The sequence below is a fragment of the Phyllostomus discolor genome, chromosome 4 (genome assembly GCF_004126475.2).
Source record: "Phyllostomus discolor isolate MPI-MPIP mPhyDis1 chromosome 4, mPhyDis1.pri.v3, whole genome shotgun sequence".
Taxonomy (NCBI): domain Eukaryota; kingdom Metazoa; phylum Chordata; class Mammalia; order Chiroptera; family Phyllostomidae; genus Phyllostomus; species Phyllostomus discolor.
The window spans coordinates 95,409,078-95,431,074 of NC_040906.2; positions in this window are offsets into that span (position 1 = coordinate 95,409,078).

Sequence of the window (21,997 nt, forward strand, 5' to 3'; positions counted from 1 at the left end):
AAAAAATTCAAAGACAAAAAGAGAACCTTAAGGGCAGCAAGGGAGAAACAGGAAGTGACATACAAGGGAGATCTGATAAGGCTAGCAGCTTACTTCTCAAGAGAAACACTACAAGCCGGAAGGGAATGTCAAGAAATATTCCCTTCTCATATACTTGTCTTTTTAAGACAAGTAATGAAAAGCAAAGGCCTACAACCAAGACTACTCTAGCCACCAAAGCTCTCATTTAAAATAGAAGGGGAAATAAGGAGTTTCCTAGATAAAAGAAAGCTAAAGGAATACACCTCCCAAACCAGCATTGCAAGATATACTAAGGGGACTGCTTTAAGAAGATGAAGAAAAAGTGTAAGAGAGAGAGAAACACGGGTACAAAGGGGAAAATGGCAATGAACAAGTACCTATCAATATTAACTCTAAATATAATGGATTAAATGTTCCAAATGAAAAAACATACAGTAGCTGAATGGATAAGAAGACATGACTCTAAAAATATGCCTGCTATAAGAGATCAATCTCAGAACAAAAGACCTACACAGACTGAAAGTGAAGGAATGAAAAAATATTCCAAGCAAATGGGTGAGAAAAAAAATGTGGGGTAGCAATACTCAAACAAACAAAATACAAACAAAATAGACTTCAAAACAAAGACCATAAAGAGACACAGAAGGACACTTTATAATACTCAAGAGAAGGATCCATCACAAAGACATAAATGTAAACTTATGTGCACACAACATAGGAGTACCCAAATATATAAGGAAAATCTTAGAGGACTTCAAGAAAGATATAAACAGTAACAAAATTATAGTAGGGCATTTTAACACCCCACTCTCAACAATAGATCTTCCAAATAAAATATCAACAAAGATATTGTGGTACTGAACAGAGAACTAGTACAAATAGACCTAACAGATGTATACAGAACCTTTCACTCCAAAGAAGCAAAATACACATTCTTTTCAAATGCATATATTGCAGATGGAATATTTTCAAAGATAGAACACATGATAGGACACAAAACAAGCCTGAACAAATTCAAGAAAATTGAAATCATATCAAGCATTTTCTTGGACCACGTGGCCCTGAAAATAGAAACTAACCTTAATGAAAAAGCTCAAAAACACTCAAATTCATGGAGACTGAGTAGCATACTATTAAACAATGAGTGGGTTAATAATGAGATCAATAAAGAAATAAAAAAGTTTCTGGAAAGAGATTAAAATGAACACACAACAGTCTAAAACTTATGGGAAACAGCAAACGCAGTCCTGAAAGGCAAGTTCATAGCAATACAGGCTTACCTAAAAAAGATAGAAACCTTTCAAATAAACAACCTAACCCTACATCTATAAGAAATGGGGGAACAACAAAAATTGAAGTCCAGAGCAAGTAGAAGGAAAGAAATAACCAAGATTAGAGTGCAGTGAAGTGACATAGAGACTTAAAGGCCAATTCGAGAGATCAATAAATCCATTGAGCCAGTTCTTTGAAAAGACAAGCAAAATTGACAAGCCATTAAGCAAACTCATCAAGAAAAAAAAAAGAGAGGACTGCAATAAATAAAATCAGAAATGGAAAAGGAGAAATTACAACTAATACTGCAGAAATACAAAGGATTGCAAGAAATTGCTATGAACAACTATATGCCAAGAAATTTGTAAACCTGGATGAAATGAACAAATTCTAGAAAAATAATCTTCCAAATCTGAATCAAGAAGCAGAAATCCTGAACAGAACAATAACAGCTAGAGAAATTGAAGCAGTAGGCAAAAAACTCCTGGCACACAAAAGCCCTGGACAGCTTCATGGGAGAATTTCACAACACATTTAAGGAAGAGTTAACCTCTATCATTCACAGACTATTCCAAAAAATTCCATGAAGGGGGAAGACTCCCAGACTCCTGTTATGAGGCTAGCATTATCCTAATCTGAAAACCAGGTGAAGACACAACAAAGAAAGAAAACTACAGGCCAATATTGCTGATGAACATAGATGCTAATATCCTCAACAAAATATTGGCAAACCGCATTCAGCAATTCATTAAAAAGATCATACACCATGGTCAAGTGGGATTCATCCCCGGGATGCAAGGATGGTACAATACTCACAAATCAAGAAATGTAATACATCACATAAACAAAAGGAAAAACAAAAAAACACACGGTCATGTCAATAGATGCATAAAAAGCATTTGATAAGGTACAGCACCCATTTATTATAAAAACACCCAGCAAAGTGGGAGTAGAGACAGCATACCTCAACATAATGAAGGCCATATATAACAAACTACAACCAACACCATACTCAATGGGCAAAAACTGAATGCTTTCCCACTAAGATCAGGAACAAGACAAGGGTGTCTGCCTTCACCACTTCTATTCGACATAGTATGGGACACTTTAGAAAAAAATAATGAAAAAAGAAAAGAAAAAGCATGCAAATTGGAAAGGAGGAAGTAAACCTGTCACTGTTTGCAGATTACATGATTGATAGTGTACATAGAAAAACCGATAGACTCCACCAAAAACTACTCCTCCTAATAAGTGAATTTGGCAAAACAACAGGATAAAATGTCAACACTCAAAAATTGAAGGCACTTTTATACACCAAGAATGAAATATAAGACACATAAATTAAGAAAAAAATCCCAGTTGCTATAGCAACAAGAAAAATAAATGTACTTAGGAATAAACCTAACAAAGGAAGTAAAAGACCTGTATTCACACAACTACAGAATACTGAAGAAAGAAACTAAGGAAAGCACAAACAAATGGAAGCATGTACCATGTTCATGATTTGGAATAATTAACATCAAAATGTCCATACTATCTAGAACAATTTATGGATTCAATGAAATCCCTATTAAAATAACGATGACATATTTCACAGATATGGGACAAATTTTCAAATATTTATATGGAACCATAAATGACCCCGAGTAGTCACAGCAATGTTGAGAAACAAAAACAAAGTCAGAGGGATCACAATACCTGATATTAAACTATATTACAAGGCCACTATAATCAAAACAGTCTGGTACTGATATGAGAACAGACATATAGATCAATGGAACAAAATAGAGAGCCCAGAAATAAATCCAAGTCTCTGTGGTTAATTAATATTTGACAAAGGGGGCAGAAGCATAAAATGAAGTAAAAATGGCCTCTTCAGCAAATGGTGTTGCTCCCATCTGTACAGCTACATGCAAAAAAAAAATGAAACTCGATCACCAACTTACACCATACACAAAAATAAATCCAAAATGGGTAAAATACTTAAATATAAATTATGACACCATAAAGTCCTAGAGAAAAACATAGGGAGAAAAATCTTAGATATCCCACACAGCAATATTTTCACTGATATATCCCCTAGAGCAAGAGACATAAAGGAAAGAATAAATAAATGGTATCTCATCAAAGTAAAAAGCTTCTTCACAGCTAAAGGCAACATCAGCAAAATGAAAAGGGACCCAATCATATGGGAAAATATCTTTGCCAATGATATGTCACACAAGGGTTTGATTTCCAAAATGTATAAAGAATTTGCAGGACTCCACATCAGGAAGACAAACAATCCAATTAAAAACTGGGCAAAGGACCAGAACAGACACTTCTCATAGGAGGACATATATAGGGCCCATAGGCATATGAAATGATGCTCAGCATCACTGGCTATCATTGAGATGCAAATTAAAACTGCAGTGAAATACTAGTTCACATCAGTAAGAAAAGCCATCATAAACAAATCAACAAAAAACAAGTGCTGGCAAGGCTGTGGAGAATAGGGAACCTAGTGCACTGTTGGTGGGAATGCAGATTGGTGCAACTACTATGTAAAACAGTTGGAATTTCCTCAGAAAACTAACAATGGAACTGCCTTTTGACCTGGCAATTCCATTGCTGGGATTATACCCTAAGAATCCTAAAACACCAATCCGAAAGAACCTATGCACCCCAATGTTCATAGCAGCACAATTTATTGGAAGTAACCAAGTACTAGAAGCAACCTATGTGCCCATCAGTAAATGAGTGGATCAAAAAACAATGGAATATTTCCACAATGGAATACTACGCATAGAAAGGAAGAAGAAACTCCTACCCTTTGCAATACCATGGTTGAAACTGGAGAGCATTATGCTAAGTGAAATAAGCCAAGTGGTGAAAGAAATACCATATGATCTCATGTATAAGTGGAACGTAATCAAGAAGAAAAGAAGCAAACACAATACAACCAGACACATTGAAATAAAGAACAAACTGACAGTAACCAGAGGAAGGGTTAGAGGAGTAATAGGGTATAATAGGCAAAGGACAACCAAGGAACATGTATAAAGGACACATGCACAAAGCCAAATGGGGTATGTTTGTGAGTGAGAAGCAGGGATGGGTGGGGTGTTGGGGCATGGTGGGGTGAAAATGGAGACAACTTTACTAGAACAACAATAAAAAAAGCCATGGTACATTTACACAATGGACTACTATGCAGCAGAGAATAAGAATCAGTTCCTACCCTTCATAAGAGCATGGATGGGACTGAAGATCATTACGCTAAGTGAAATAATCAAGGTGTACTTTAAAGAGTCTTATTCCACATAATTATTATGTCTAGTGTACTATTAATTATAGTTTGTGATCATTTTCCTAAAATATTGACTTTCAGACCCTTGTTCTAGAAAAAAATGTCTATAACAACTGTAATAAAAGAAATAAAATGTATTCTCAGGACACAATTTCACTGTGAGAATACACTATTTTGTTGACTGAGAACTTTGTAAAGCCATTTCAGGGGCAAAGTAAAAAGAAACCCCTCCCCATTATCTGTCCTTGTTCCTGGCAAGAGGCCATGCTTGAAGAATAATTGACTGTGACAGTTCTGCTAATATTCAGGGATTTTTTTTCTGAGTGATACAGGTAGGGAAGCAGGGGGTGTTAGCTACATTTCTTGACACAATAGAGAGGATTTCTTAGGTTTTCAGGGAAGGAGAGTACTAGGTTGGGAAGAAGATCTTTGATGGGAAGACAGAATGATCTGACAAGCAATGTTACTAAGTAGAATGTAATGTGAATCCTCTTTAACACCTTACAACTGGATCTTCAGTAGAATACAGGGTGGGACAAATATAGGTTTACCATTGCATGTGCAATGCAGTGTATTCTTATATTATTATTTATTAATCATTGCATTATTTTACATATGAACAACTGTAAACCTACATTTGCCCCACCATGTGTCTATCTTTCATTAATTGTTGATTTAATATTGTTTGGAGAAGATGCAGCAAAAATGTGTGAGGAGCACAGCTGAGACAATACGTAAGTCCAGGGTGTACAGGAAGCAGACTATCTAATATTAAATATTAGTTCCATGAGAAGTGTGGAATGGTTATTACTTTAATACTGGTTTATGTGAGCATGTAATTAGATATGAATACAAGAACTCTCATATTTAAAATAACAGTGACAATAATAATAATGCCTTCAATATCTTTTTCTATTGCATTTCTGTATAAAAATATTTCTCTTTAACTGCCATAAGAGAAGACAGAGGAAATACAAGAGAACCAAAAAAATAAATATGATAATTGGATTAATTGTTGTCAGCTAGTATTTAGTAATAGTAACCACCTCCTTCTATTCCACCCTAAATCTCAAATATAGAAGACTAAAATCTACATTTCCTAGATTCCTTTAGATCTAGGAATGTGAATAAAATATAGGCTCTGAGAGTACAATGAGCTTATGTGATACTTGGAAAGCAAATGGAGGTGGAGGGATACTTCAGAGGCTACAAGCAGTGTCTGAACTCAAGATTCCACTTGTTGTCACCTGTTTGCATCATGGGAGAAGCAGTGATGGCTGCAGGAAAGCAGCAGTATCCTGACTTCCAGATTACTGGCTTCTGATTGCTGTTTCTACAGGAATTTGAATAATTTTATAAGCACCTAATTTCCTGTATTAAATCTCATCCTGTCTAAAGTACCTACCAGAAATTTCTGTTTCCTATGCTAAATCTAAATAATATAATGACATATGAGATCACACATACTAATACATCTCTAAATTTAAAGTCAATGGTTTAATTTTTTAATTGTACTTTTTAAAAATGATTTTTTAAATTTATTTTAGACAGAGGGGAAGGGAGGGATGAAGAGAGGGAGAGAAACATCAGTGTGTGATTTCTTCTCACACTGCTCCTACTGGGTACCTGGCCTGCAACCCAGGCATGTATCCCAACTGGGAATTGAACCAGCGACCCTTTGGTTCGAATACAGGCTGTTGCTCAATCCACTGAGCCACACCAGCCCAGGCAATGGTTTAATTTGTAATTGGCATGATCTCTCTCCAAACTGCCCTGCAAAAGGAAGAAAAGCAACTTAATTTTGCTAGCTTAATTTCTTCCATTCTATTAATATTTAGGAAACATCCACTAGGCAATAGGGTTACTTATTCAATTTATGAAAAACTTTACCAAATGGAGTATGCAACTCCAAATTGTAAAACATTCAACCACGATTAATAAAACAAGCAGTAGCCATTAAAACAATCAAACTGAATAGAAATTCCTTAGAAAGCAACTTAAGCAAGGTCTGTCCTGTGACCTAAAGGTCAACATGTAGACATGCTAACAAAGCCAAGAATCCAGGTAAATGTCTTTACCCACCTTCAAGCAATGCACACCCAAGTCATGTTGTTTGTTTTGTTCCTTTTTTTGGATTATTTATCTCTTTTGAAATTCCCACTCTACCCTCTCTCACCTACCCACACTTCTAATCTCCTTAGGAGCCCATATGAAATCTTACCTCCTCCAGGGAGATTTCCTTGACCCACAAAGCATAACTTCCTTCAGCTGTCAGTTTATAATTCCCATATCTATGGCATATACCATTCTTTCTGACATGACACTTTTATTTCTATTTTCATTGGATGTAAAAACACAATGATAGTTCCCTGAAATCTAGCCAGATGGTAAGCTCAAGATATTAAAAGCTGAACTTATTTTGATTTTTCTGCTTATTTGTTGGCTTCTTTGTTTTGTCATTGCTTTATCTCCAGCACCTAGCACAGTGCTCATTATTTGATAGAATCTCAATAAATATTTGCTTTAAAAAAAAGAATTCTGGCAAGGATTCTCAAGCTTGGCTGCATACTAGAAACTCCTGGGAAGCCCTAAGCCCCCGATGCCAAGACCTGACCTCAGAATTTCTGTGACTGAGACCCAGGCACCTGTAGAGTCTGAGACAGGTGAGTGCAGCCAGGAGATGGTGGAAGGGGGACAGGCTTCTGTGTAGAAGATGCCATAACAAAAATGAAGCTGTGGGAATGAAGCCGTACTTGCCCTGTTGCATTCAATTTGGGATGTGGCCACATACAAATGTTAAAACTGAACAGTATTTAACTCTATGAAGATTAATGGAAATAAATAACATATCATTACCATTTGCATTAGCTCTCCCCACATACTAATAGCTAATTCCTTTCTGTATGCCACAGTGGGGCAGGAGGATGATAAGACCAAAGAACACTGACTTTGAATTCCAGAAGCCTGTATTCCAAGGCCATAGAAACATGTTGTCCTCACTGACATCTATGAAACTTACTTCCCCAAACTTTACACCCCAGGAAAACCCTCTCAAAATTTATAATCCATATTTGTCTCTTTGTCTCAGATCCAATAATTTCTGTCATCATAATTCAATGGATCAATTTTCTAAAAAGAAAGCAGCAACAGAAAACAACTCATTTATTTATTCATTCATTCATTCATTCATACATTTATTAATTATCAAACTTCTCAAAGTCTTTCTTATTGCTAAATCAAAATCCTTAACCCTGTGTTCACTTTAATTACTTCACCCCAAATAACCCCTCTGAGTGAAACATGTATATCTAATCCCATTTTTAAAATGGACAATCTTTCTCCATCTAAGGCCCGGTGGAGTGGGAGCTACATCTAAGCAGAGTCTTGTCCCTGAGTCTTTAGCACCAGGTTTGCAAGACATCTTTGTTGAACTAATAACTCAGACTCATTGGTTTCCTGTATAGATTCTCAAAATTTGATGACTACTTTACCTTTAACATGCTAAGAACATGGGTGCACAAAATCTCTTTATGCCTCTACTTTGATTCTTTTGTGTACATTCCCAGCAGAGAAATTGCTGGGTCAAATGGGAATGCTAGATTTCACTTTTCAATGACCCACCATACTGTTCCCCACAGTGAAGGCACCATGTGTTATTTTTTATTACCAGAAATTACTTTTGGAAAAAGCTGATAAAAACTTCAAACAAACATTGTCTTTAGTCGATCTCTTCATAAAGTGTAATGTCCAAAGAGAAGTCGTTCCCTAAAAAGGAAGGAAAGTGTGACACATGGTCTAACATGGATGAGCCCGGAGGACATCATGCTGAGTGAAATAAGCCAGTCACGGGACAAACACTGTATGATTCCACTTCTACAAGGTGCTTAGAGGGGTCAATATCATAAAAACAAATGGTGGTTGCCAGGGTCTTTGAGGAGAAAGATGGAAGTTGTTGTTTAATAGACCCAGAGTTCAGTTTGTGAGCATAGTGATGTGAATATACTTAAGACCACTGGACTACATAGTTACAAATAGTTAAGATGGTAAATTTTCTGCTATGTGTAGTTTACCACCATATAAATAAATATAAGTAAAAACATGCTAGCTACAGAAAACTAAGCAAAAGAAATAAAAGCAGTCACAATCTCACTAAAAAATTTAATTAATTAGTTAATTAATTAACTGTTTTCACAGATAGTGGTCCACTGAAAATCCATGCACCCCTATCCATCGTGGAGTTATTCATGGGACTGATATTCCCAGCACCCTTGCATCCAGGGGTAGCCATATGCCTATTTGTTTTATTTTATTTTATTTTATTGTTGTTCAAGTACAGTTGTCTGCACTTACCCCCACTGCTCTCCCCCACTCCAGCCATCCCCACCTCCCCCTCTGATTCTGCCCTCCCTTGGCTTTGTCCATGTGCCCTTTATAGATGCTCTTGAAAACCCTTCTCCCCATTACCCCCATTATCCCCTCCCACCTCCCCTCTGGTTACTGTCAGATTGTTCTTAATTTCAGTGACTCATTATATTTTGCTTGTTTGTTTTCTTGATTAGGTGCTACTTAAAAATGAGATCCACGCAGCAATATTTTCACCAATATGTCCCCTAGAGCAAGGAACATAAAGGAAAGAATAAACAAATGACACCTCATGAAAATAAAAACTTCTGCACATGCTTGTTTCTTACCAGTAGAACATAAGCAGAAGTGAAGTGTGTCCTTTCTCGACTGGAGTAATAGAGACATATCCGTTTCCCTTCCAAAGACTGGAAACAAAGAGGTCCATGGCCCTTAATAGTTAGGGAGCCACAAGAAGAAAGAGGTCTGGATTCCCACATTCCCAAAAGGGAAAACAGAGCACTCATTCATCAGTAATATTTATATTGCATATTTACATAAGTGAGAAATAAAAATGTATCTTATTGTCCATGTGAAGGTCAGTACATGATTGTTTATCAAAGTTTTAGTCATAATAGCTAAAAACTGGAAACAATCCAAATGTTCACTAACCAGTAAATGGATAAATAATATGGTGGCATATCCATTCAATGGAATATGACTCAGCAATAAAAAGAAAAATACTAGTGGTATATGGAACAACATGAGAGAATCTCAAAAAGCATTGTGCTGAGTAAAAGAAGACAGACACAAAAACACTATATCACAAATAATTCCATTAGCATAATATTAGTATAGTATTAACTTATTATAATATTAATATAATATTCTTTAAAATGCAAACTCATAGCAGCAAAAGTCAAAGCAGTAGCTGTCAGTTTCTGGAAGTGGAGGAGGTTAACTTTAAGGGTCACAAGGGGATTTTTTTAGGTGGTAGAAATGGTAACGGTGAGTACATAGCTGTAAATGTTTGTCAAAGTTCATTGAACTTCACAGTTAAAGAGTGAATTTTACTATTTATAAAACATTCCTGGAGATTAGATTTTTAAAAAGAAATCTGTGTTAACACTTTGGAACTGTGCAGTTTATTTGATACATAGCCAAATATGTCAATGTCATCCCAGTTAATATATGCATGAAGGACGGAGGAAGTCAATCACAATACCAGAGGCAGCGTCTGCATGTTCCTAAAGCCCCGCATGCTACTGAACTCATAATTAGTGCTCAGGAAAAATGTACTGAAGTATAATTAATTTCTCTCCGACAACTTTTACATTCTGCAGTTTATCCACAATCATTTACATCCACCCATCCGTTGCCTCCTATCACTGCATCCCATGAAACAAAAGCTGCCAAGCCCCAAACCTGGCAAACATGTTTCTCAAATACTTTTCATGCAAGCAATCAGGCATTGGCCTGTTTTATTCATGAGACAAATTTTTCGTTCTAGTTGCTGGAGCCATTTAAACATTTAATATCCATAAAACTGTTTTAATTTTTAAGAACACAAATGGGGATTCCATAGCAATGAATATGCAATTATTTGGTGTCTTAGCAACAAGCCTCATTGTGCCTTTCAGAATTCACTTGCTGGGAGTAGTTTTCAAACAAATCATCTGACCTTCTCAGTTATTTTTCTTATTCACAGAATTAGAATCCTAGGTTTCCAACACTCACTGCCATTCCACTCTGAAACTACTCTTTTCTATTGTACCTTGAGAGGAGTTAATACCCCTACCATTTCATTGAACCTATACTCCAAAGTTAGCCAGAGTGAATGGAAGTGTCCTGGAAAAAAAAGAATTTAAGAGAAGAAGCAGATTCTCCATTTAGTATGATTTTCTGGAAAGTATTCTCCAAGACTATGCAGAGTTATAATAGTACAGTAGTTCAGTAGTTTAAATAGAAGACAATGAAGGTTTTAGAACAATCTATATGTACATTGAAATCCCAATCATATACTTAAGAGTTCTGTAAAATGGGCCAGTCATTTAAGTCCCCTGAATCCAGGTTTTCTCATCTATAAAAATGATATGAGAAACCACTTGACAAGAAGGGGTTAAGGATTTTGTACATTATTACTCTCAAGGGCTTCTGTATTGATCAAGACACGGCAGAGAGGCTCCACTTTACTTAGAAGAGTGAATTTTTTAAAGGAAAGACTATCAAGGTGAAAAACATTGCATCCTAGAGTTAAGAGTGGTCTAAAAGTGAAACTGCTTCCAAATTTGAAACAATGTATTGTGGTATAAGGAGAGAAATGAGTGGAAAAAACTAGGCACAAGTTCCATGTGGTCATGGACTTTATTTTTTCCTCATGGTGGACACAGGCTGTCTCCTGGTCGGTGATCAAAGTCACTAAATGTTGATTGAAAGCAGGGATTCTGGACTCACACCGCTATGACAGTTGTTATCACCCCAGTGGGCCTTGGTTTCCTTATAGGTAAAGAGGTTATCTAGGTCTGAAACACAATAGCTTATAGCTCCTAAAAGTAAACAGGACCTTAAGGGGTCACTTAGTCTAATGCTGTTCCTGCTGCCACTGTTTTTTCCCCTAGTAGCAGGCCACTTAAACCTTCCAAGATAGATTGTTGCCTATCCCTTTGATGGAATAGAGGTACATGACATTAGGTGATATTTCTGTGTCTCCTCTTGCATACTATAAATAATTCCCTACCTTATAAAAAATGTGCTGTACCTTGCTAACTGAAATGTCAAACTGACATGCCAAGATTATAGTTACTCTAAGAACAGGGTCAAATACCTCAGAAAAAGCAATTTGCATTCTGGGGACTACCACAGTTCCAGAGGTCTTGCACAGTCCCTTGACACTATCAGAGGTCTGTGGAAGTAAAATCTGTCTCATAAGACAGATTTTACACTGGCCAGACAATTAATGAGAGAGGCCATTAAAGCTAATCTGTGGTTGTTAGCAATTGAACAGGAGCTCTCTGAAAAATAGGCTGGAAAAAAAGACATTAAAATAAAGAAACCAAATTTGATGATGGCACTTTTCTCCACTTTGGATGGATGATGGATGAGTAATGTGAACAGATGATGGATGAATCAGTAATGTGGACAAATGGTCGAGAAAGTTGTCTTCTGTCTCACAGTGACATTCTTGGGGACTTTGCCTGACTCAAGGAAGTACCACTGATCTGTGGGTTAATTAAGTATTCAGCCATTCATAGGACTAAAGGAATATAATTTGTAATCTAAAAAGTTTTTAATGCTATTTAAACAACACATACCCTCGTCACCCTTCCCCATAACAAAATTCCTTCCTTAAGTTCTTATGACAAAAATGGTTAATGCAAAGTTTGGCTAAAATTGCTAAAATTTGACAATTGAATGATAATAGGATAGTTGGCATGGTTTAGGAGGGTGACACAAGGAAGATAGGACAGGGAGCAGAACAGAAAAAGCAAAATAGGTGTTTTAGTCAGGTTAGGAGAGGTTATGCTGGGTGACAAACTCCATAACTACACATCAAAACTTTGATTTTTATATTTCACTCCTACAAAAGTCTGCTTCAGGACTGGGAGCTTCTCAAGAACATCCAGCCTCTAATCAGCAATTTTGTGACCTTGGATCTGTTGGCTCTGCCACCTCAGCATAAGGATTCTTCAATACCAGGGCAGAAAAAGAGGTAAGAGAGGACTAGCCATCACAGAGCTGAGTACCAGACAGAACAGCTTTGAACAAGGCACACCACACCTGGGCCCCAAACCATCTTATTGAGAAACTGTCTTTTCCCTGAATTTGGCAACATCACCACAAAAGATCCTGTCAAGCCTAACTCCTTCTGCAATGTGGAAAATTAGGTCAGCCTATAGGGACAATTTATATGTTGATATTTAAATTTCAAAAAGAAAAGATAAGGCAAAGGCCATTCTTAGAGCCTAGCATGAGATAAAGGAAAGGGGCAACAGATTCTGGGAATAGTGAAGGAAGTATCAATCACACTGATTCCTACAATGGCTGAGATCCTCGAAAGACTCACTTGAAGTGCTCACTTGATTTCTGTTCACTTGAAGTGCTTCCTCACAGAGTTGAGTGGGTGACCTGATATCTCCCAATCATAAGACTTCACAGCTGGTGCCCTTAGATCCTACATAAAACTCAGCCAGTTCAGGCTCCAGTGCCAACATGGTCTTTATGTGAAGGCTGCATGAAGACCGCAAATCACAGTGCATGCTCAGCAGCTTTGCAAACCCAGTGTTACAGTTTACCTGGTAAGTGTTTAGCACAGAGCCAGCATATACTGCTCCTAAAATGATAGTTCATGTGCAAAGCTCTCATTTTACATAAACTATCCCTTAATCCTCTTAACAACATAAGATCTGAAACCAGGCAATCTAGTTCACTACTCAGCTGCTCCAGAACCTCCAGCCCTCTGACAAACATCGTAGACCTTCTCAGACCAGGGTCTCACCTTCCATTCCAAAGGCCTCTCAGTGGCTGCAGAGTGCTTCTGAGTCCCAGTCTCTGTGACTGGATGCCTGCTTTTACTGGAAGAGCTCCTTTATGTTGACCATCTTTTCCATTTTTATTGTATATAAAAAAACAACTCCTTCTGTGTTGGGGATCCCTAAGTCCACCATCCCCACCGATTCAACAATTCCCTAGGAGAACTTCTCATAGTACTCAGCATGGAGTCATACTCATGACTATGTTTTACTAAAGTGAAAGGATACAAAGCAAAATCAGCAAAGGGAAATGTGCATGGGGTAAAGTCCTGAGGAGACAAGGTGTAAGCTCCCAGGAATCCTCTCTCAATGGAAACACACAGGACATGCTAAATTCTTCCAGCATTGGATTACAAGACATGTGAAATGTTATCTGCCAGGAAAATCATTAGAACCTCAGTGCACAGAGCTTTTGTTGAGGGCTGGTCATGCAGATAACCTCCCACCTAGTATGTACCAAAATTACAGACTCCCAAAGGAAATCACATTATTTGTACAAATAGTTTAAGCACAGTGAACTATACTTATCAATTCTGAAGTGGTAGAAGCCCTCCTGAAATTCAAGTTCCCAGATGCCAGCCATAAGCTGGCAGGTACTGTAGGCAGATCTTTCTAAGTGTAAGAGATGTGGTACATTAACTCTTTTCTGCACACTCACCTATCCACTAAGTACTACTAGGAATGAGTTACAAAGACTCATTAAGTATCCATTATGTGCCAGCCATTGTTTCAGTGGGTGGATATATAGAAAATAGAAAAAGGCAGACAAAACCCTTTCCTTATAGAGGCCTCACTATATAGTGAGGAAAACAGACTTCACAGAAACTAATAATTATTTCATAAAAATGTCAGATAGTGAAGAGAGTTCTGAAGAGAACCAAAAGGGTGGAAGAATGGAGATGACTGAAAAGGCACTGCAGAGAATGTACTTGGGAAAGGCCTTGGTTATATGGGTACATTTAAGAAGAGACCTGAGTCATGTGATAGGAGGCAAGTCATGTGACTCTCAGAGCTTTCCAGGTTGAGAGGGAAAGGAGTGCAAATTCCATCAGATGGGAATTGTGCTTGGTGTGTGTGGAACAGCAGCAAATAGGCCTTAAATGGTGGAGAGTGGTAGGGAATGAAATTGAAGAGATAGAATCATATCCAAAGTCTTCACCTTAGCCAATTAGTTCCTTTGTGATCTGCTCCTGTGTAAATGTGCCTAGGTGCTGATGGAAGGCTTAGCAAAAGGGTGGCATGGTCTAGTTTGCTATAAAATGTGAGTAAGTTAAGTCCTGCTTCCTGCCTACATGAGGCTCCTGGTCTACTAGGTGAAACAGTTCTGTCAGTTACGATGGTAATATATAATAGGTCATCTGCTAAAAGGGAGGTATAGTATAGAACAAAGTTGAAGGGATAATGCAATCTGATTTGAAGACTTATAATAAAGACAGACAAATAGATTGATGGAATAGATTAGTCTAGAATTAGACCAACACACACAGAGACAACTGAATTTTGACAAAAGTCAAACTGATTTCGACAAAGGAAATTCAGTGGTGAAAGCACAGTCTATTCAGCAAATGGTGCTAGAAGAACTGAATATCCATAATAAAAAATTAACTTTGACCCATACCTCACATCATACACAAAAATTAATTTTAAACTAATTGTGGACCTACATGTAAAACTTAAAAGTGTAATACATCTAGAAAAAATAGTTGTGGCCTTGAACTAGGCAAAGACTTCTTAGATGTATAACCAAAAGCATGATCTATAAAAGAACAAATGGATAAATTTGACTATATCAAAATGTAAAGCTTCTCCCTTCAAAAGACGGTGGGAAATAATGAAAAGACAACCTGCTGGCTGGGAAAAAAATACTTAAAAAGAAAAAAGCATATCTGTGATAAATAAGTTATATCTAGGATATTTAAGGAACTATCAAAACTCACTGAGAAAGTAAACAACCCAAGTTTTAATCACAGGCAAAAGATTTAAACAGAAATTTCATTAAGAAAGATGTACAGATGGCAAATAAACATATGAAAAGATGTTCAACATTATAACACATGAGATACCATGGTACAACTTTCATAACATAATTTTAAAGCAAATAATTATCTAAGCTATAGCAAGGACATGGAATAACAGAAGTCTCATACACTGCTAGTGGGAATATAAAATGTTGCAATCACTTTGGAAAACAGTTTGGCAGCTTCTTAAAAACTTAAACGTGGAGTTCCACCCAAGATGATGATGTAGGTAGAAAACCTTCACTTCCTCACACAACTGAGAGGAGGATAACAACCAGTCTAAAAATCAATAAACAACCAGAAGTGCCAAAAAATCAAACTGCAAGGAGCTCCAACAACCAAAGAATTAACGAAGCAATCAACCAGAACAACCAGATTGGTGAGAACCCAAGGTGAGGCAGGAGACCATGTGGGTGGGGCCGGCTGAAGGGAAACTGAGACTCAGAACTGACTGTGTACTACAGCAGCTGCAGTGGTGGGAGAAACTCCCAGTCTCACACTAGTTCATTGGAAAGTCAGCTAGAGCCAAGCAGGTGAGTTGCATTGTTCCTTCTCTGGCCCCTCCCCAACAGGCAGCGCCACAGCGCAGCAAGGAGGGTCTTCCTGTTCTGGTGAAAACCTAAGGCCCTGCCCCCTTACAACTTAACAGATGCACAGAGACAAAGAAATATGGCCCAAATGAAAGAACACAGCAAAGCTTCAGAAAGAGAGCTAAGTGATGAGGAGATAGCCAACCTATCAAGAATTTAAAGCCCTGGTCGTCAAAATGCTCACAGAACCGAGTGAGCTTGGACAAAAAATGAAAAAAACAAATGAAAGCTACCCAAAATGAAATAAAGCAAAATATTCAGGGAACCAATAGTGACGAGAAGGAAACCAGGACTCAAAGCAATGATTTGGAACAAAAGAAAACATCCAACTGGAACAGAATGAAGAAACAAGAATTCAAAAAAAAATGAAGAGAGGCCGAGGAATCTCTGGGACAATGTGAAATGTTCCAATATCTGAATTATGGGGGTGCCAGAAGGAGAAGAACAACAGCAAGAAATTGAAAACTTATTTGAACAAATAACAAAGGAAAATTTTCCCAATCGGTGAAGGAAATAGACTTCCAGGAAGTCCAGCAAGCCCAGAGTGTCCCAAAGAAGTTGGACCCAAAGAGGAACACACCAAGGCACATCATCATTAAGTTACCCAAATAAAGATAAGGAGAGAATCTTAAAAGGAGCAAGAGAAAAGCAGATAGTTGCCCACAAAGGAGTTCCATAAGACTGTCATCTGATTTCTCAAAAGAAAGCTTACAGGCCAGAAGGGGCTGTAACGAAGTATTTGAAGTCATGAAAGACAAGGACCTACATCCAAGATTACTCTATCCAGCAAAACTATCATTTAGAATGGACAGGCAGATAAAGTACTTCCCAGATAAGGCCAAAGGAGTTCATCATTACCAAACCATATTACATGAAATATTAAAAGGACTTATCTAAGGAAAAGAAGATAAAAATGTGAACAGTAAAATGACAGCAAACTCATGACTATCAACAAATGAACTTAAAATAAAAGACAAACAATGAAAACAAAAACTAAGCAAACAGTCAGAACAGGAACAGAATCAGAGAAATGGACATCACATGGAGGGATTTCAGTGGGAAGGGGAAGGGAAGAATGAGGGGAAAAGGTACAGGGAAGAAGAAGCATAATTGGTAGGCATAAAATAGGGAGAGGTCAAAAATGGTGTAGGAAACAGAGAACTCAAGCTTATATGTACAAGCCACAGACATGAACTAAGGTGGGGAATGCTGGAGGGTGGGGAGGTGCAGGGCAGAGGGGGAATAAAGGGGGGGGGCAATTGGGAAAACTGTAATAGAATAATAAAATATACTTTAAAAATTAAATTATAAAGGACACATGGACAAAACCAAGAGGGAGATGGCAGCAAGGGAGGGAGGCGGGTTTAGCTGGGGTGGGGGCAGTGGTGGAGGGAAAATGCAGACAACTGTAATTAAACAACAATAAAATAATTATTTTAAAACTTAAACATATACCTTTCATATGATTTAGTCATTCCACTTCTAGATATTTACACAAGAAAAATGAAAGTATATATTCACATAAAGACTTACACTTGACTGTTCATAGAAGCTTTCTTTGGAAGAAACCTAACTGGAAACATCCCAAACATCCACCAGTAAGAGAACTGATAAGTGAATTATGCTATGACCCCTACTGTGGAATATAACACAGAAATAAATAATGAACTATTGATAGATACAAGAGCATGGCTGATTCTCAAAATAATCATTCCAAGAAAAAGACACCAGAAATAAAAAGAGTACACACTGAATAATTTCATGTGTATAAAAATCTAGAATCTATTGTGCAAACTAGTTTATAGTGATAGAAAGTTGGTAAGTGCATGCCTGTGGGCAGGGGTAGAGGAAGGTTGGTAGAAGACATTACAGAACATTTCCCCTAAGGTAATTTTTGAAGTGATAGATAGGTTCATCATTTGATCATGGTGATGGTTGCACAGATCAATCTTTCTGTAGATAGATATACTTGTAGATATAGATATATAGATGGCAAAATTTATCAAATTGTATACCTCAAATCTGTGCATCTAATTGTATGGCAATTATACCTCAATAAAGCTGTTAAGAAGAAGGAAAGAGAGAAGGAGGTGGTCATGGAAAATATATCTGGTACAAGAGGAAGACATAGGACAGACCCTAAAATATTCCTATCTGTTATTTGAATCCTGACTATTACTCAGCATGGTACAACTACCCCAACCACTGTTCACCTTCACAGATGCCTTCATGTTGCCATCTTTTGAAACACTTCCTCATCACCTGCTCCAAACTTTACAAATTCATTTCAGTGTCCGGATACCAACCACCCAGATAGATGTAGCTCAATCAGCTGTCTGCAGAGTCCCTTTCCCAACTTTGAGAAAGAAAGTGTAGTTTAAATAAGCATAAGACTGCATATAAATATGCTTAATATCAATTGTCATTAGAAAAATGCAAATTTAAATAATGAGATACCATCACACACTGATTAGACTGGCTAAAATCTTAAAAATTGGTAATTCCAAGTGTTGACCAGGATGCAGAACAACAAGAACTTTCTTTCCATATTTAGTATTTGGAAGTACAAAATGGTACAACCAATATGAAAGACATATTTTTTCAGTTTCTTACAAAGCTAAGCATAGTTATGCTATATGATGCACCACTTGTACTTGGTATTTACCAACCAATTTGAAAACTTAGATCCACACCAAAAAATATCATACAAATGCTTATTGCAGCTTTATTAATAATTTCTCAAAAATGGCAGCAACCAAGATGTCCTATTATAGATGGATGAATAAACAACTGTGGTATATCCATAAAAAGGAATGCTATTTAGCAAATAAAAAAGGAATGAGTTTTCAGGCCACACAAATACATGGGTGAATCTTAAGTGCAAACTACTAAGAGATAGAAGCCAGTCTGAGAGGGTACTTATGATCTAATTTATATGTCATGCTAGAAAAGGCAAAACTTTAGAGATGATAAACAGATTAGAGAGACAGTGGTAGGGAGGGGAGGAGAATCAAGTTGAATAGGTGAAGCACAGAGCATTTTTTTAGTGAGATTATTCTATATGATATTATAATTGTGGATAAATGATTACACATATATCAAAACTCATAGAACTTCAAAAAACAAAGAGCGAACCTTAATGTATACAATTAAAAAATACTAATAATTTCGTATGTTTGAAAATATGAGGACAAAATGCAGGTGTGATAAAAATTCTAAATGGATTACACATGTATGGCCCAATCTTATGGAAGGAGATGGAGGTAAAAGCTACTGATTTAAGTAAATTTGGAAATGAGTGGAGTATGTAAGACTAAAAACAAAAGGAACTGCACATGAGCACTGTATTCTAGTTGATAAATGTATTTCCCAGGAAGTACAGGTTAACAATTCTAAAACCACTACATATGTATGCTGGGGCTGAACAATTAGGAAATGTATGAAGAATTGTGGAAGCAAAGGTCTCTCACTGTTGCAGTGGGAGGATGCAGATAAGCAAGGAGAAAAGGCTAGAATAATCCATGTGATAATAGATTAAAATGGAAGACATTAGTACAAATTCATGTTTAGCTTGCTATACATATAGATGGCTATATACATTTATATTTATAGATATGTATATATAAACAGGTTAGTCTACACATGTATTTCTTTGCTCTCTGAGTTGAGAACACCTAGATAAAACACAACCCCAGTAGCAACTGAGCACATTCAACATCCAGATTTTGGTTTCTAATATGTGGATTTGGTCCAATAAAAAGCCTAAGCTCCTTAGAGAAATAGCTGATTGTAGGACAGTTTCAGAAAATATACAAGATTAACCTCGAGCATCTTGTAGCACAAGAAAGTAAGAAAATACTAAAACAAAATTAAAATTTTAAAAACATAATAATAGAGGTTTGTCAAAAAGAACATAAGAACCAACTGAAAAAGCAACAAATAAAGTAATATTTAATTATAATCCAAAGTATAAAACAAACATCCATAAGTCTATGCTGATGTAAATAAATGACTATGTAAATTATGGAGAGAATAGAGAAATCCCCCATGCAGACTAATTCTAAATAATTTATGTATATTCTTTACTCTCAAGGAGATTCAATGTAACTCCCACTCTTTAAGTACAGAAGTTTTTACTTTAAGGAGGTAATGACTTCCTTCCAAAGACTACAGTATAGGAAGGAGGGAAAACATGTAACTGTGCAGTAGAGACACCTGACAGCCATGGTTGCAGCCACATGACCAAGGCTAACAGCAACAGTACTAAGTCATGCTGATAACATGTGCCCTGGATATGAGGTGATGTGGATGGCACATTACCTCTCTGTTATGCCTCCCAGGACCCCCAAGTGTCAATTAATTATAAGGAAAACATTAAAAGAAAAACTAATCAAGGGACATTCTACAAAGTGCCTGACCTGTACTTCTCAAGATTATTCAAAATATGAAGGTCATCAAAAACAAGGAAGACAAGGAAAGTCTGAAAAAGCCTTCATCCAAGAAGAATCAAAGGAGACATGACAACCAATGTGTATATAGGGTTCCTTGGATGGGATCCTGGAACAGAAAAAGAACATTAGGTAAAACTAAGGAAATTTGAATAAACACAAGCTTTACAAGAAGTATTAATATTGATTCATTAATTATGACAAATGTCCTATACTAAGTAAAGTATAAATAATACAGGAAACTGGGTATGGGGTATATGGGAACTCCCTGTACTATCTTCACAATTTTTCTGGGATTCTAAAACTATTCTAAAGTAAAAAATATATATATACTTTAAAAAATCATGTGACTTGAAGTCAGATAAAGTTGGGTCTAATCTCCCATCTATGAGGCCTTGGGCAACATACTTAAACATATCTAGGCCTTATTTTTCAAGAGGTTAGTATAACCACATTCAATCTACCTCATGATGTAAGTAAAGTGTCTCTGCATAGCAGACCCCCCTGAATTCATGCCCTTTCTCTCTCTCCCTGTACAAGATGACAAAGTACCAGGTGAGAAGTTTGAAGGCCATATTCATCTTGCTCATTTCCAGTTAGCAGATAGCCTCTCTTCAGACCCAAGACAGGATAGGTGTCTCCTTCAAGTGTGAAAATCTAGCAATAGTGAGGCAAAAAACATCAGAAACCTGTTTACTAGATGCTTCTGGACTGGGTCCTTCACTTTGCATAAAGGATACCTTACAAACCAACAGGGCTATGTTCCCCTAAGCCCTCCCAAAACATCCAGGTGGTCTTCCCTAACCCTAACATTCTTCAGTCCCCACTCTGACCTCTGGGCTTCCTGGCAATGCATGCCCATTCTGCTCTTCCATTTTGACCCCAAAGTCCATATATAAAGGCCTCTTGTATCATGAAGTTATTTCCATCATTTCAGAGGACTCAAGACATATGGCATGATTAAGTGCATAGTTGGCCAACCTTTCCTTTCCTGTCCATCCTTTTTGTTTTTGTTTCCTTTCTTCCCTTTATCAGTGTTCCAATATTTAGCCATAGTTGACATTCAAACAACCCAACGTAGAATTTTTGTTTGAAAAAAATTGTAGCAAGGAGAAGTAATGAAATAAAGTGAGTGGAGAGGTTTTTAAATTTATTTTATTGTGTGCATTTAACAAATACTAATATGGTGCTTAATATATGCATTATAAATACTAATTCATTTAGTTACTACCCTATAAATAATGTTAAACCTTATAAATATTAATTCACTTAATTTTCACTTAACCCCTATGGATTATTATTATTTGCATTTTACAGGTAAGAAAACTAAAATATAAATAGTTTCAAGAATGTGTCCAGGGTCAGAGAGCTAATAAGTGGCAGAACAGAGCTGGGGCTCCCACTCAGGCAGTCTTTCTCTCTGGGCTGGAACCTGTATAGCAGTAGACAAACACTTCAAGTTTTTTATTTCATCTCATTCTTATGACAA